We start from the raw sequence: 16,883 nt of genomic DNA, 5'->3' as shown, positions 1-16,883 counted from the left end.
CACGTGATCGACTGACTTCTTATGTCGCTGTTTATACTATTCTGGACAGCGGTTTGTGGATTTCCGGTTTTCTGGCTCGTTCAGACGGTCGGTACGCGTTTCAGTATGCGATTTACATCGATATTTTTACATAAGCTTCGTCATTAGCATGTCTGTAGATCCGGCTTAGTCAAACTGCGAACATGTGCGCCATTTACTGATTCCGCTGTGACCTCTGCAGTGCGCCGGAGATCACGTGTTCGCACTCGTTCGCTCTACAGATGTGCAATTACGTTCCCTGGCGCACAATAAGAGCACCTTGTGGCGCGTCGAGCACCGGCCACTGCTGCACGCAACTCGGCGAATCTCCCCGCCGCGGCCGGAGTGACCATGGTAGTGGCGCAGAGAGAAAGCGTCCGGTGTGTGCGTAGTGCGTAAACGCAAGTCGGCTTTCCAGCCCGCGGCGGCTGCGGCGGCATCTCCATTCAAGCGGCGCCGCTCATCAGCATGCAGGTCTGGGATCGGCCGCTCCTAATCGAACCAGGAAGTGCATGCCCCCCCCCCCCCCCCCGGCCCCTTTCCTCTACGCTCAAAACTTCTCTACAGCTTTCTCCTCTCTCTTTCCTCCTTACCCTCCTCCCCTCGACGGGGATGTGCCTTTCTCGAGCATATATAAACGGCGAAAAAGAAAGGAAGCCTCGTCCAAGGTTACGCGGCTATCATCGAGAATGCGAATTAAAAGGGCAGCAGAAAACGGCTGCGCATGGCGTCTGCCGAGTTCGCCCGCTGGTATGAATGGCCGGGGAAGATTGCACATAGGGGCGGCGAGGGGATCTGCTCCCCTGCTCGGAGAGGTTGTGGACCAGCGATAGACGCGGTGGACGAGCAGGTTGTTGCTCATCGAGTGACCGAGAACGGGGGAGCCTTCAACTTGTGGTTTCCCGTGTGCGAAACTGCGAAGGGCGTACACTCGTCTGCGCGTGTATTCTCGGCACTCCTTGGTGCGCTTGTCCGCGCTCCGTAATTCCTAGACATATCGTAAAGATAAGTCTAACGGAAGGCCGTGTATCGTAACGCCGTGTGACTTCAAGCTTGCATTTATACAGTAGGATCTTACTGTTTAATTCATGTGGGGTACCTGAATGCATGTTTCGAGTTGTTAACACGCACTTTTTTTCGCTTTTCTTATTATTGATAACCCGATACTGCTCTCGCATGAATTAATTTTAGAAGACTCAGAAGTTTTTATATCTGCTCAATTATCAAGCAAGCTGCACTTCTCACATATAGTAAACAGACTCTTCGGTCATATTTTCGTTCCCGTTTCCTTAGTTGCTGAAAATCATCACTGACGTCGGGGCGCCTACACCGCGAGGCACGCTTGAGCACCTTTCTGTCCGTCTATCTGGCACGCGGCGTCGCGATGACATCTAGCGAGCACAGCGCAACCCATAAGCGCAAGTACGGGCCTCCGAGATTACCAGTGGATATTTCTGAACACTTCGGAGTAGCCGATTTGTGCAGCAGAGCTGCGTAATTAACTTCAAGGTATAGAGTGCTCTTCTTCCACTCGGAAGAGACAGCTTCGCGTCTAGGCAGGGGCCGTACTATTTTATAGTGTCCTATAGATATCGGGCCCGTATGGCCACGTCCCCACGTTCAAGGAGGGAGATAATGCAGCACACAAATGCACGAGCTGCACAAATCTGCGGCCTCTCTGCTCTCTTGTCGTGAAGGCGGGTCAGCTCGGTGCTAAACAAGTGAGCGACAAACATCAATATTCGCTCAAACAACTGGAGCTGCGCTTGTTGTGTCTTTCGCGTGTATATATATATATATATATATATATATATATATATATATATGCTGTCCATTTGCCTGACGGTGGGAAGCGTGACACCACAGCGTGTGGCGAGCGCAGCATAAATTAATAAAGACAATCACGGAGCATTCGGTGTCATGCTCGGCGCAGTCGCACGCCCACCCGCCCAGCTGGGAACTCGACCGCGAGAGTGGCTCGAGGAGCGTCGCAGGCCTCGGCGCGGCATTAAGGGGACTTATCGGCCGCGTCTGGTTCGTATACGGGGTCGCCCGTCGTGGGAACGGCGCGACTTTCGCTGCGGCCACCGCCTGCACGATCGGCTCGCGGTGACTCGGAAACGCACGTTGCATGGCCCGCCGTCTCAGCTCGGAAAGTGGGCCTTGGGCCACGCAGGTCGTGCAACGGAAACCTGCGACCGAGATCGCCCTCACGTATGTGTGCGTACAAGGACGTTGAAAACCACGTTTACCTCGGGGCTTCCGTTCCCGCGGGCCAACTTTCGGGTTGAAAATTTTTACATCTATGCGCAAATAAATGCTCTGCTGTGCCGCCTCTATCGGCTACTTTTCTTGGCTCGTAACAAGTTGCATTATCGCTTTTCGCAATCACATGGAGCGGCGATGAAATAGTAGCAAAAGTAAAACGTGGGACCCGTTTGCGAAACGGCGACGTGCAGGCACACTGACGTCAAGGCAGCTTGAACCTTCGTCCATGAACGGTGAATTCTTTGTTCATTCATTTATAATCAATCCAATTATGTGCTTCGAATATGTGTTAGAAAACTACCGCATATAGTAGGTGAGATTGCTAGACAGGAGGAGTTAAAGAAATATTCGTCCTTTCCTAGGGACCAGGGCGTACTTCATTTTCGTTTGATTGTGGGTTGATTCGTAAGTCCAGTTCGTCCTAATTGCAAGATTGTCTTCCGTCCTGCACTCTCAAGATGGTTTCTCACTGACTCCCTCGGTTGCTTTCCTGGCTTTCTCACTGGCTTCCCCTTTCGCGCATTCTCAAGCATTTGCAACTATTTATTGTTTAGTGCCAACTCCCTTTAGGTGTTACTTTGTGCAATTCAGCAGGTGTCCTCTTCCACTAAAGTGTATGGCCATGGACCTTGGCTTTAATGAAGGTATTTATTCATTCTCCTCCTCCTCCTTGGTCCTCTTCGCTAACTCTCGCGCTATCTGCTTAGCTTTATTTCGGTCACAGGGTTCCGGACTGACACGGCCTCGTGGCATCCGATTGCGTCGACAGGAGTGATTGCGATCTGATTCTCGTGAAAACAAGACGTGTAAAGCAAGCGAGGTTGTTGCCGGTGAGAAAAAAACGCCGCGCCTGCGTGTGAAACGGCGACGCGAGCGGGAACACTGCAACCGTCCAGAAAGGCTCGTGAGCGATGAATTAAAAGGAGTCCAACTCACTCGCACTCGCCGCTTACCTTGCCCCTCTGTGGACACGGTCAACTCTCACAGTTCTTAAACCCTGGAACCCGTGTGAGGTTACACGGTTTAATTCCATGGAAGCGGTGAAAGGGGGACAATAGCCATTGTCTGTTCAGTGACTTTTAGCCCGTTAGTGAGATCTAAGTGACGATATTCGATGGCCAAGGACGCGGTCTGCTGTGTCGCGCTCCATTTTGATTTCGTCGCGCTGCTCGTGGTGAGTTGAAGTGGAACGTCCCTCGCATGCTGTGCAGCGGGACGCTTACGAACGATTACGTTACTTTGATAACGTGCCCTTCACGTTAATTGAAGCCTCGGCATAGACGCTAAAATGGTGAAAAGTAAGTAAATATTAATTAAATTAATGAACGTTAGCTTCAGAAATTAGATCTGTACTTTATTTCAGGTGATACTTGTACGGGGGGGGGGGGGGGGGATAGGGGGCTGCAGTTACGCGCTGTTCAGTTTGTGGGAAGAAGCCGGCTTCACAGTGTACACACGTGCTACCTCCGTAGCGATCTTGGCACAACTGGCGTAACGGTCAACCTTGACCAGTGTCCGGTGCAATAGAAATGCAAGAGCAGTTAGCTAAAGTAAACAGTCATTACGGAGAAAGGAAGCAGCATTTTAGCTACTCGCTCTGTCGTGGTTGTTCTTCTGCGCCCGCGGTCTTGATCGGTATCTATTATGCTGTTCATCCGCTGGATGTATGAAGCGAATGGCTATATTAAGTTTTCATCCCGTTTGCCTGCTCAGGTTTTTACACGAATGATTTTTGCGATGCATGGCTTCCCTTCGCATGCACTGCCAGAGGCGAGGCTTACGATATAACGACTTGGGCGAAGACTGCATACAATATGCGAAGAATGTAGACGTCGCGATAGTTAGCATGGTAACAGAGCTCATCAAGTACTGGTTATCTTGCTGCGTTAGTGGTTAAAAGTATAGTCGAACGTGGGATGCCACGAACAAACATTTCGACAAGTGGACTGACCGTTCGAGGAAGTCAAGTCCTTCTGCCGAAACGTTGGCGCCGAGCTGAGGCTTCCTTTGTTCGTCCATCTGTGTATGTGTGTTTTTTTTTTATTAAAATGAAAACAAAACAAAGAGACGTAGTCACCTTATAACGGTAACGGCTACTCGTATTCGCAAAGCAGAAACAAGAATATAAAAAAAATGGTAAGAGAATGAAAAGAAACCACTTCATAGGGTCAGAAATCCGTAGCACACAGTCCTATACACCCATAAACATATCAATATAAAAGTGAAATGCAAGTTGCACCACAGTGAGTTTGTAAACAAAGTCACAAACACACACAAGCGGCCTTGATGCAGGCTGCAATGAGCATATAAACAGATGAGGAATTACACAGAGTTAAAATAATGCACACACAGAATGCAAAAGAAAAAAAGGTACAACACACAATATACAAGCGCTACTAATTACAAATAATAGAAGCAAGCTATATCAACGTCGTGTGACTATTCAGTGCGATATCTAGTACTCGTTAAGGGTGCCTGTCCCTTCGTAAAAATGTTCAAGTGCGTTCACTGCTCTTCGCTGTGCTATACGTCCATCTGTTCATGTTTTCATGTCTCCGAATTCTGTGAACATCTGCGTTTTTTGTACTTGCAGAGTTAGGACCGGATTAGCCTTAGTGAAAGGTACAATTAATATTCAGCTGTGGGCTCTCCAAAATTTGCGCTTTTAGTTGAATGAAACTTCTATATAGAACAGCCGTTCTAACAGAGAGAAAGAAACCCCCCCGCCGGGAAGACATGTGCCGCGGCGATTTTTTTTCTTTTTCTTTTTTTACATTATTTTCTTCTTTTGCCGCGCGTGTGTCTCTTGCTGGGAGCGGCCTCCATGTCGGCTCATCGTCTCGGTATCTCATCGGGAGAGGACACGGCCGATTGCGTCGCGGTCGCCCCCGGCGTCGGCTTCCCACCCCGCTATGCGGAGGAGCGCCGGGAGCGGACAAGACGAGGTCGAAGCGGCGACGACGACGATTCATCGACGACGCATCTGGCCACCACATGCGATGCAATCGCGCCCGAAACGCGAGTAGTCGTCGGCCCTCCCCTTCGCTCAAATGCCGCCGTTGCCGCCGCCGCTCTTGGGCCCGTGTACTGCTGCGTATGCCCATCGCCACACCGTGAAGGCGGGCGGATGAGCCTTTCTCGCGAACTTTTAAAAGTCGAGCCAAGAGCGACGAGCGCTCTGGGAAGGATGAAATGAAAACAGCAGCATTGGAGCCGCCGGCGGGAGTGGAGGAGGGGGTCGTTGCGACGATGGGACACGCTCGAAGCGACGACTGTTCGAAGGCTTTATTTTTAAACTGGAGACACGGAGTACCGATTATACGCGACGCGTTGGCCCACTGCTGCATCATCGTCTCTCTCTGTGCGATCTCTGGCGCTACCCCCTCAGTCTTTCTCTTGGCAGCCCGTGGAGGGGGGAAGGGGAGTATCGCGCGGGAGGAGTTCGACAGCGAAGTATTTTTGTTGCTCGAGGCGCGAGCGATTTCGGAGAATCTCCACCTCTCGGAGAGCGTCGTCGGAGGGTCATGACGCTCGCGCACGGTCGCAGTCACTGAACCCCTGGCAGAAATAGACTGTCGTGAATTGATTCGAAAGCAGCCGCCGCTGATGCTGCGCTTTGCAACCGCGCCTGCAGTTTGCGCATGCGCGGGAACACGCGAGAGTACGCCCCTCCTCAAGGGGTACGCCAGAGCTTGTCGCGTGTGCATACGACTCGCGATTCAACTTGCGCATGGCGCCGTTTACATGACACCGCCTTCGAGAGCGGACACTGCCTCGACAGGTTGCGTCATGCACAGCACGCGAGTAGCTGGACTCCTGTAGAGTTGGCCTACTTCTCTTGCCTCATTGAAGGACTCTCAGCGGCGCGGTCGGACATCGAAACTCCTGATGTGTGCGTAGCCAAGTAACGCGGCATCCAAGAAATAACGTCCCTGTCAAGTGCACGTTCGATGATGAGTGGCTGGTATGTGGAACGTCTTAGGTAACATGTACGGTTTGACACATAAGTTTACGAGACACGGTTTCCGCGATAAACGCAAATTTCTGCTCTGTTGGACGACGGCGCTTCGATTCTCTTGGACCACGGGTAGCGCAAGCTGCCAACAGATTGACACTTTACGTTCGAGGCTGTGTGTCCAGGTTCCGTAAGAATTGAAATTTTTCGCGAATTATGTGTCCCGTAAGCTTTTATAGCTGACTGTACAAGCAGGTAACACCACCCGTCTGTTCTGGGCAAAGTGACACTTTTGAGGATATCGAGGGCCTCGATATCCTTTTATTTTTTCCTCGAAGCAACAAAGTCCTACGCGGCGCAAGCCTATCGGCATCGGACTGCCAGATCAGCAGCCGCGGGAAGAGCAAATCATGTACAGCAGAAGCGGCGTCTGGTGCAGAAAGGGGAAGTTTGGGGAACGGGTTCGACCGAAGAGGAATGGGGCACAGCCCATTTTGGATATGAGCAGCAGTCATGCGGATAAAAAAGGGGGAGAGGCGGGGATAAAACAGGGATAGCCGGCGGAGGCGCGGGAGACGTTACAGGAGGCGCGCGGGTTGCGATGAGCAGGGGAGAGAAGCCGTGCGGTTCCATCTTCCGTATACGCTCCACAGGGATACAGGAACGCCTGTGCGGACCGGTGATGCGACGTCGATGGGCGAAGAAGAACGGCTTGGCGGTGATGCGGGAGATTTTGAGGTGGTTGCGAGCGTATACCGCCGCGGCACTGATGCCGAAGGGGATGCAAACCGCAGTGCTCCCATCTCCGAGAGGCGATCGGGAGCGAAAGAGAAAGAAAACTGAAAACTCATAACTCTTTCTCACTCTTTGCATGGTGCCACGTAAGGACCAGAACGTAGTGTTATAAACGAAAGTAGCGGGGAAAGAGGCGCCATCACCAGGAGTTCGCGAAAAGAAAGATTTGGAGAAGGAGAGAAAGATGGGGAGGGAGAACACTGCTCTTACGCGTAGCAAGAGCCGTATTTCACTCTGCTGTGCAGGGAGCGAGCTTTCCCACTCGTCTCTGACCCAGCCCGTTTCGTTTTTATTCTTGCTCTCGGCATTCACCGCGTAAATAGGAGAAAATTTTCGGAGGTAAACGAGCGTATTTTCCTATATGGGAGATTTCGGCATGCGCGTAGTAGCCCCTAACAGCGACGAATCCGCCCCCGAAAATCCTCCTCGATGAATCGCGCCAAACACAACGCGAGCACGTGTGTTGCAAGGCCCACCCGCCCCCGCGTCCTTCGCCCGCGCATTTCACTGCAGGGGGCCATGATGACGCTTTGAGCTCCCGTGTGCAGCGGGGACGGCTGGTGGCTTTCGAGCTGCGGCGGCCGCTCTGCTGCTGCCCGATGCGTTCGGCGTGCACGATGCGCTGCGCCATGATACGGCCCAAAACGAATGGGCTTCATTTGTCTGCTGCGCGCGCAGCGGGTTGCGTTTGCTTTGATTCCGCGCTGCTGCGGTGCGCCGTTTGTTTGGCCAGCTTGTTGCTCTCGCTCGCGTCTGTTTGTTTGGGCTGTTTGGCTCGTCATCCTTCCCGTCGCCCGATTATCCTCCCATTGCTTTTCGCCCACTTTCTCTCTTTGTTGCCTTTCGGTCGTGCCGTTGAGCCAGAGTCGATTGACATTTTGGCCGACTTTCATGAGGTTCAATAAATAGCTATCTGTCTACTTGCAAGTTCAGCTTCATTCGAGCTATTACTCGAAGCAATTTAGTGGAGAAGGCTGCGTACGGCAGGAACTCCAGTAGTTAAAGAAAAAGAAATGTATACTGCTGAACGAGAATATGAATACGAGTCTGGCTAACTTTCTCCTCCTGTGACCATTGAATTCAATTAGTTCTTTTTTTTTGTATATATTTCGTTCATCCAGAACTTTTTTAAAGGTAATTGAAGTATTCGTTGTGCATTGGCTTCATCTGGTCGTTGCTGAATATCTAAGCCCTTGATTCTCCTGGGTCACGGCACGGCGAGGGTCTTGACTCTGGCAATCTTGAATACTTAAAGTAGCGTACGAATTATGTTTTGACAAGTTGCATGTACTCCCAAGATCACGCGCTACGGGATTAAGCCTGCTGCGGTTGAAAGGATGTTGCACGTATACACCGACACGACTGCGAGCGGCGCCGGCTCATGCACGCCCATGGTTTGAGTAGATTAGGGTAGAGACAAATACCTAAAAACATGGCCAGGAGGACAGTCGCTGCCGTTGTTGGGTTGGTGGAGCATTGGACTTGTCTTGTTAAAGTTGTGTGTTCGCATCGCACCTGCGACAAGTTGTCTTTTCTTCCACATTTTTCCCCTTTCCTTTTACGAACATGTAGCAGATTTAATCCTCATTCGTATTCGTAAGCAAGCAAGCAAGTAAACAAACAAAGAAACAAACAAACAAACAAATAACGATAATGAAATAAAATGTGAGTAAACGTCTGATCGCGCTCAGTCACTCGTTCACATGTAGCATGTTCAAGTAAGCACATTATATGTCACAACGAACACACATACCACAAGTACAATCGAAGGAAATTCGAACAGGTGCATTGTGCATTCATTAATGCTGTGTTGGAATAATATAATTCCTGCTAAAAATCGAGCTTCTCGGTTGTCCTGGACTCTTTTCGCGCATTGAATAGTGGGTGAATTACGTTCGTTGAAAGAAAGTACATTATTGTTCCACAAAGCGTAGGAGGTCATGCCTGCGACTTGTTACTGCAACGCCCAAGTCTTGTGTAATAAGTACAATGTAGCTGGTCTGAGAATGGCTGGACACTTACAGCGCAAGGCTTTTTTTTCTCATTTCTGTGACTCTGCTGTATTACAATCTGCATTACGTTACACTATTTCCTGGTCAACGGCATCCACGAAGGCTTAGCTCAGGTTCTTGTCGCTATATCCTATACAGCCGTATAATTGGCCGTTTTAATGGCGTGAACCTAGATTGGAGAACAAAAGAAAAGGCGGTGACACCGCCATAAATATATTAATAATAAAAAAATAAAGAAGCTCTTAGAGCCGCTGTCGGCATCCGCATATATTTATGAAGAATATGCCGGCAAGCATGCGTGCCGCGTTTTTGAAACAAAAGACATGCGGTTCCATACCAGCGAGAAAGTACAGCTGTTTTCCTTTCAGGATCGCGTTGTCCTATACCATTGCCACGCGTGGCTGGCGCTGTATGATACATCTCGCGTCTTCTTTCAAGTTTATGTCCTAGTAACTGGAGTTTCACACGTCAGGTCACGGAGCGATCATGGCACTCGTCACGTCGGGACCGCTATATATGTTCTCTAGTGCGTCCTCCTCGACTCCCGAGGTGAGGGCGAAAGCGGCAGCCGTCCAAATTCTTCGGGGCGCGGGCGATTCCCCTGCTATCGCTGAGCCGGCACGCATTTGTCTCCCTTCTGGCTCATACGCGTCGCCCCTATTGGTCGCACTGTGCGGAGCCGATACCGAGCAGCTCGGAGCCAAGCGCCCTGCGTGTGGCGCGGACCCCGTCCACGGGGTTCGGGATGGCAGCTCGTTACGGAGACGCGGTGATCACCGCCGCGGGCTCTTCGTCGCATCCGGCGGCCCAGCGAGGATCTCTCTTCGATGATGACTGGCGATTTTTCTTCGGCATGACGCGCGAGATGAGCCGTGGGGAGCGCCGCCGCGGGCATGGCTTTCGTCGATGCTCGTACACACGGGCGGGGTCGCGTTATTTATACGCAGGTTATTGGGAGCGAGCGCTGATGGCTTCGCAACGTGTCCCGAATCGGGAAGCTTCCTTACATCACTCGGCGCACGCTGGATCTCGCGGCTCGCGTAACCGGTCCGCACGCAGCCTAACGTACGCCCATTGCTTTCCATGGGCGCACTCGGTCGGGCACGTTGCTAACTTTGCGATCATGCATAGGATTGTGTTCAACGATGCTGCATCGCCATGAGACACCGCACTCACCCATGACTTCATGCATGTCGCGATGTATATCAGTGGCCGTCGCCCTCTGCTGCTGATCACGCGTGGTCGCGGGATCGAATTTCGGCCGCGGTCGTCGCGTTCTGATGGTGGTTGAATGCAAAAAACGCATGCTGCCATGCATATCTTGTACGTCAAAGAACTTATAGGTGTTCAAAATTAGCCTCCTATGGAGCCCTATGCGCCAGTGCGAGCCTCATAGCCCACGGTGCAGCTTTGGGACGTTAAAGCGCTCATGTTATCGTGAGTCCACGTACTCATTCGCCACTGCATTCGGTCTCATTTCTGAGGCGTGAGTGCTGGAGTGCCAGCGAGCGTGAATGTGCGTGACACTCGGTGAGTGTGAGTCGGCGTGTCTGTAATGTGAGTCTCGTTGAGTGCATGCGTTCCTATACCTGGAAGAAATGTCGGCACATGTGCGTGATCGAGTGTTCGCTAACAGTACCGAGGTGTGTTAATGTCTTGCGCTTAAGAATATCTGGCCGAACCAACTCGCCCAACTGTCCATCATTTTGCTTAATACAAAGCTTGCCTTCAGCAACGTTCTCTACGAGTGTACATGTATAGCTGAGAAGCAACTTAGTATGCTTAAGACTAGAAAAAGGCTATATCGTATACGTTCCGCCATCTTCGCACGTGTAACGCGCCACACGATGCTAATACAATTTTTGCTGTATAACGCACATGTCACGTGTATTCTGTGACATTTCCATTTGCCTTTAGCTCTGTTTTAGTGATTCCCCTAACTTAAGATTAAGTTAAACCTAGAAGAGCGCATTCCTGTTGCAAAATGCTTGTCATTGGAGAAACGAGGGAGCGGCGCTCCCAGCTCACTCATAACACAGCAGCAGATGCTTGCCTTGCAAAGTACGCAACCTGAGATGCGTGTAGCGTTTGCAAGGTCAGTGCTTGCTTTTTTTCAAGATACAGAAATAGTCGTTCATTTTGCATGTAACTTCCCATGATGGGATCCTTTGACGTATCAATAAATAAAGAAATTCGGAGGTCGACAACGAAAAAAAGAAATGACGGGGTTGCGACCGTCTGCTACCAGTTCATATTGCGCCTCTTCGCATCCTATATAGCACGCCATACATACGCGTGCATTCACTAAGGGAAAGCTACCCGAGTGCAATGCATGCGTATAATTCTCCACATAAAAAAATAAAGTTTCTTTCTCCTTCCTTTAACCCAAGTTATTCGGAGGCAATGCATTATTCATCCGCGTACGCTCATTTATCAAGCACAAACTTTCAAACTAACTTTCGGCAGAGCACGGGAAGTGCTGTCGCGCTCCTTTGAGAAATGAAATAGCCAACAGAAGCCATCACAACAGCTTCCCGTCAAAGAACTGGTCAGCGACGAAGGCACACAGCTTAAAATTGCCTCCCGTACTTCGAGTCTCGGAATTCCCAATTTATTTGTGCTCACATAAAGGCACGAGGGGACGCCGCCATCCGCGAGCACGCATAAAAATGGGAGAAAACTCTCTGATTGCCGCTTCCGAAAGGCTTGCCGCGCAGCCTTCTCTGGCGCCACACGGCGACCACGAGAAGCGGACGCAGCCCGTCCCTCGGGGCTTTATCTTATGAGGCAAGATCATGAACATTGCGAGCGATTGGACGAAGGATCGCGGAAATCCCGCCGTGGAGGAAACAACGTATTCATTGAATGGGAAGTCACCGAGCCCTGAAAAGAAAGCGTTTCGAAACTATAAAGCGGCCGGGCTTCGGCGCAGTCATTCGGAGGGACTGGATTACAGGAAATTTGAAAACGTACTCTCGTCTTCATGGTTAAAAAAAAAAAAAAAATGGCCCGTGCTGGCGCACGAGGCCGGGCCGTTGCGAGTACAGAAAAATAAAACGTTAAAGCACGCCCGATTGTTGCGTTCTCTATCTATACGCTGCTGCCTCTGGCTCGCGCGATCATGGAGGACGTCCGCGCGAAGGGAGAAGCGATGACGTCGCCGCATTGCTCAGTGCGCGCGCAGCGCATCCTAATGGCGTCCGAGTGGAAGAAAGTCTCCTTTTGTCCTCGCGCCGCTTCGAGAGTGGCGTCGGCGCGCGCGCTCATTTTTCAGTTACGGTTTTCGGGGTCCGGTGCTCTGTGTTGACAACTTATGCAAAGTAGTGTATGTAGCCCCCATGCCCTGCCGCCGCTTTCCTGCTGCTTTTTCTCTCGTCTATCCGAGCAGCGCTCGACCGTCGCTCGACTCAGCATTGAAGCCCAGCTCGCTGTAAGGACCGCTCCCTGTTGAGCGATGGCTGTGCAAGAACGAAGGCCTTCTTACTTTTTCTATGCAAGTAGCTCGCCGTTGCATTTTCTCACTTTTCCGTCCGGGGACATTGCGTTTTTTGTTCTCTCTCTCTCTAGCCCATTGAACATTTCATTTCTTGTCCCTCCGCTGCGCGACTTTCCTTATAGCGGGACAGAAGAAGCTAGCATTTGCGGACTTCTACAACAAGAAAAATTATTGCGTTCTTCCATGCTCTCTGTGCTGGCAAAACAATACTAGTGCCATGTTCTTTTTCTTAATTTTTATTTTACTCGTGTCATTGCGGGAGCACACTGTCGAGGAAAACAATGTAATGTTTTTAAAATAAGAAGTGACAGAAGTTTGCTGAAGAACGTGACGGTGTCTGAATCGTTCTTTGAGCGGAGTATCGTCATGCTATATCCACAGAATAAGTGCCTCTTTTGAGCAGATATAAGAAACCTCGACGTTTAAAAAAAAATCTATATATAACTACATCTTAGCATAGGCTAAATAAAGTTGCTTATTAGCATGTTCCTTTGTAACAGGAATATTTCATGAGAAAATATATAGAGAAAAGGGGAGAGAGAGAGAAACCATGGTACTGCCTGGTATATCAGCATTGGTGAACAAATAGATCCCTGCCACGGCGGTCTCATTTCGATGGGCAACAAATGCATGAATGCTAATGCATATATAGGCTTGCGTGCCCGTTCAACAGAGTAAATAAATAAATAAATAAATAAATAAATAAATAAATAAATAAATAAATAAACTGAAGCTTAGAAGTGGAAGGGGGAATCGGCTTTCGCCACAAGTTGCCATACATAAAAGTAGCTAAATCCTCAAATGCGACAGTGTTTTGCTTTCCCAGTGATTCCGCTCAAGCCATGTGGCATATTCTAGGTCGATGTCTACAAATAAGTTTCTTCGGCAGTTTCAGAGAGTTAGCGACGCACCTATGTCTAACGCGTCAGTTGCTTGCCACAACAGGTGCATTAATTATTTAGACTTCATCACTCTGACTCGGATTGAAAGCAGGACTCCACGGCTTAGCCTTTTCGCCTAACATCATGACTTTCGTATAATCCAGTTATTGGTCGATGCACACGCTCGTTATATACAGTGAACACGAGCTCACCCTCGTGGGCATTTCGAGCCTTTTCTTTCTCTCTCTTTACTATCTTTTCTTTTTTCCACGTTCTGCTCACTCTTATTCGCTCTTCGGCGTTCATACAAGCGTACTCGCTCTGTTGAAATGCGCATTTTTAATTTCCCGCGTTCCTTTCGTTTCCCTCCAGACTCGCTCGCTCGTAACGCTCAGCCCTCCTCCTCTCCCAAGACGGGCGTCGCTCTCCATTGAGCCGCGGAGTGGCCCTTAAGAGCGTCGAGTCATATATCTGCGGATCAGTCAGCCGGCGGTAATTGATTGATCTTTCCCTTTTGCATTTATGACCCCCGAAGCCCGAGGGAGCGGCCCCGTACACACTCGTCGCATACGCGCCGAGAAGGAGAAGAGGCGCAGCGGTTGAAATCCTGCTCTCGCCCTGTACGTCTCCGCTGCGCTTCTCGACTTTCATTTTTCTCCTCCTGGAGCCTCTTCTTTTCATTTGCCCTCACAGAGTTTCGAAGTGAAGCGAGCGTGAGCAGCGCAGTGCGCACGACGGCTCTGCCCTCGACGCACCCATGCACCCCATCCTCCTCGCCCCATTCTGTCAAAGCCTTACACTTCCAACTGCCATCTCGCTCCGCTTATTGATATAAACGCTGCGCCCGTTAATAAATAGTTGGGGCCAATCGCTTCCCTCTTAAAAACCCGAGAAATGCATCGTCTCAAGTCGCCGTCTGAGCTACACAGTGGCGATCCGAGCGTGTCGTGGCAGTGACGTGAAGCGCAGTGTTGTTCTCCGCGTCACTTCTGCGTTTGTTTGGGTTTCGGGCTCTCCGAGTCGGCGCTCGGCCGGGCCCTTCTTTTTTTTTTTCACCCCCTCCTCATCCGTGGCACATTGCGCGGCGCCGCCGTCGGTGGGGAAGTTGACACACCGATAACTGATGAATGGCCCGGTTATAAATGAAACGCCGAAAACGGCTCCGCGCGAGCGGCGGTTCCCAGCGTGCCGACGTTGATGGAGCCACGGACCGTGCTCCTGTGGCGCGCCTGCGCGCTATACACGCGGAACCACAACCGCAACCCAAAGCGGGTTCACAGCTGTAGAAGAGCTTCGCCGTCTCAGGTTTGACTCCGGCTCATCGGAAGTGACTGCGGCGCAGAAGCAGACTAGGCGGCGAATAATGTGGGACAGGCATTGGCGCCGCGACTTCCAACTAAAATTTTATTTTCGGTCACGCAGGCAGATAAAAGCAAATTGGTGAACGCATGACCGCCAATCGCAAGACACGTGGGCAACAATGATATTCGTATCTTGCCTGTTTCTGCACTGTAGTTGTTTTCATTGTGGATTACCAATACATTCTTATGCCTCCAGGTTATAAACTCACTCTGTTCAGCGGTAGTCCGCGAGAAGCTAGAAAATGTTGAATGCGTCTTCACTGAAAGATCTCCTAGTAGAACCTCCAGACGGAGCGCACAAAATTTGAGAACATTCGAGAGCACCCTATACTTCATTTCCTAGAGCATACCACATTAACCAGTCTAGCATACACGTGACCGTCTGTGATCCGGACCGAGTGACCGTCAGTGATATAGAGCAGAAAACTGTTAACTACACCACGTCGGCAATATCCGCTGCGGACTTTTCTTCTGTTAATATTTCTTTCAACTTTTTCCCGTTCCCCGGTGTAAAGTAGCCAACCGGGCTCAGTCCTGGTTAACAGCCTCCCTGCCTTTCATTTATAATTTTATCTCTCTTTCTCTCTCTCTTTCTTGAAACGGTTGCTCAACCTGTCGCCACCTGCATCATTGACATTACGGTGCCTCACATCTCTCCTGTATAAAATTTTATTGCGATAACATTTATACGGACACTACAGGCGGATTTTCGCCGTCACCGTGATGTTCCGTATAAAGTGCAAGGGCGATAACACGGTCGCCGCGCGTAGTGTGCTGTAGTGAAAGCACGCGAGGGAAGCCAACAATCGCGGCTCAACCTGGCGTGCGCGAACGAAGAAAGCGGCGAGCAAACGCGCCGTCTTCCGTCGCTCGAAAGGCCGTGGGGGGATGGTAGGGAGGGAGGGGGGAGCGGGCTGACCTCCGGTAGCAACTGCTAATTTCCCGACCGGGCGCAAGGGCAACTGACGATCACGGCTCTATCTCGCGCGCCATATATGGAGGAAAGCGGGGAGGCAGCGAGACAAGGAGGAAGGGGGGGGCGGCTTCAACGCCGCCAACAAGTGCGTACTTTGCAGGGCCGCGCGCGGTCGCGCGCGCCGTATCTTGAAAGGGGTCTGCAGACAGCTCATGCCTTTGTGCGCGCTGTGTTCTCGCCGCTCTTGCGTTGAAGCGATAGACCGCACGAAGGTCACTTCGCTCGCTGCAGCTGCCGCGCTTACTCACACCAGCGTTTTGACAGCGAGTATCTGCGTCCATCGAGTGTGTTCATGATGTTTGCTTGTGCGCGCTGACACCATGCTTGTTAGTTAGCAAGCGAATGTTTCCAGGTGTACACGACCGATAAAAATATCCTTACTACATACAGCTGTGTGCTAATTTGCTATCACAATCGATGCTTCGCCTTTCGGGCGAAACTGCGACTTTTTTCGCGAAGACGCAACGGAGGGCGGAGAAAAGCTTTAGGACAGGAAAGAGCATCTTTCAGTGACTTACACGTATACGAGACTGCAAAAGCGCGTACATACGCCGGCAACAAACAGCTCTTATTCCTCCTTGCACGTTTCGTGGTCAATTCTCTTTCAGATCCGCTATCATCATCCTTGACGAGTAATTGACGGCACGCTTTTATGGAGTGTGTGAACGAAATCCTCTCACGAATGAATAATCAGTGATGAACGCAGGGCAAGAAGGCGACATGGTGTTTCAGTTGGAGTATTTGTTATCTACGCTTTTTATTGAAATAAACATGAAAGAAAATAATTTAGCCACCTTACTGTGGTGACTAACTCCTTTCTAAATAGTAATGGCAAAATATTATTGTAAGATAAAAAGAAACATTATAGGTTCAGAATATATAGAGCGCATCATTGTGGTATTTCGCTGACAGACACTATTTGCTTACTGTTTTGATTCAGGGGAAACTATTAAAGTGTCTGGTTATAAATAAAGGATGCCGGTGAAGAAGACTGAAGCGACGGACGGTTTGGCGGCCCAACATAAAAGCGCGAAAGCCGGCTCACTTTGTTTGTTTGTTATTAAACCGGCACCAATGTTCTACCAGCCGTATTCTTATATCTGCATTTCTTTAAATCTTGT

At 50.4% G+C, this 16,883-nt stretch overlaps 1 protein-coding gene across 3 annotated transcripts in view; it reads left to right on the top strand.

Moving 5' to 3' along the window:
* The window catches only part of ct (homeobox protein, cut), a 205,648-nt gene that overhangs the window by 53,297 nt on the left and 135,468 nt on the right, over positions 1 to 16,883 (top strand). The window lies entirely within an intron of this gene.

The sequence above is a fragment of the Dermacentor andersoni genome, chromosome 3, assembly GCF_023375885.2.
Source record: "Dermacentor andersoni chromosome 3, qqDerAnde1_hic_scaffold, whole genome shotgun sequence".
Lineage (NCBI taxonomy): Eukaryota > Metazoa > Arthropoda > Arachnida > Ixodida > Ixodidae > Dermacentor > Dermacentor andersoni.
This window is presented reverse-complemented; position numbering and strand designations above follow the sequence as displayed.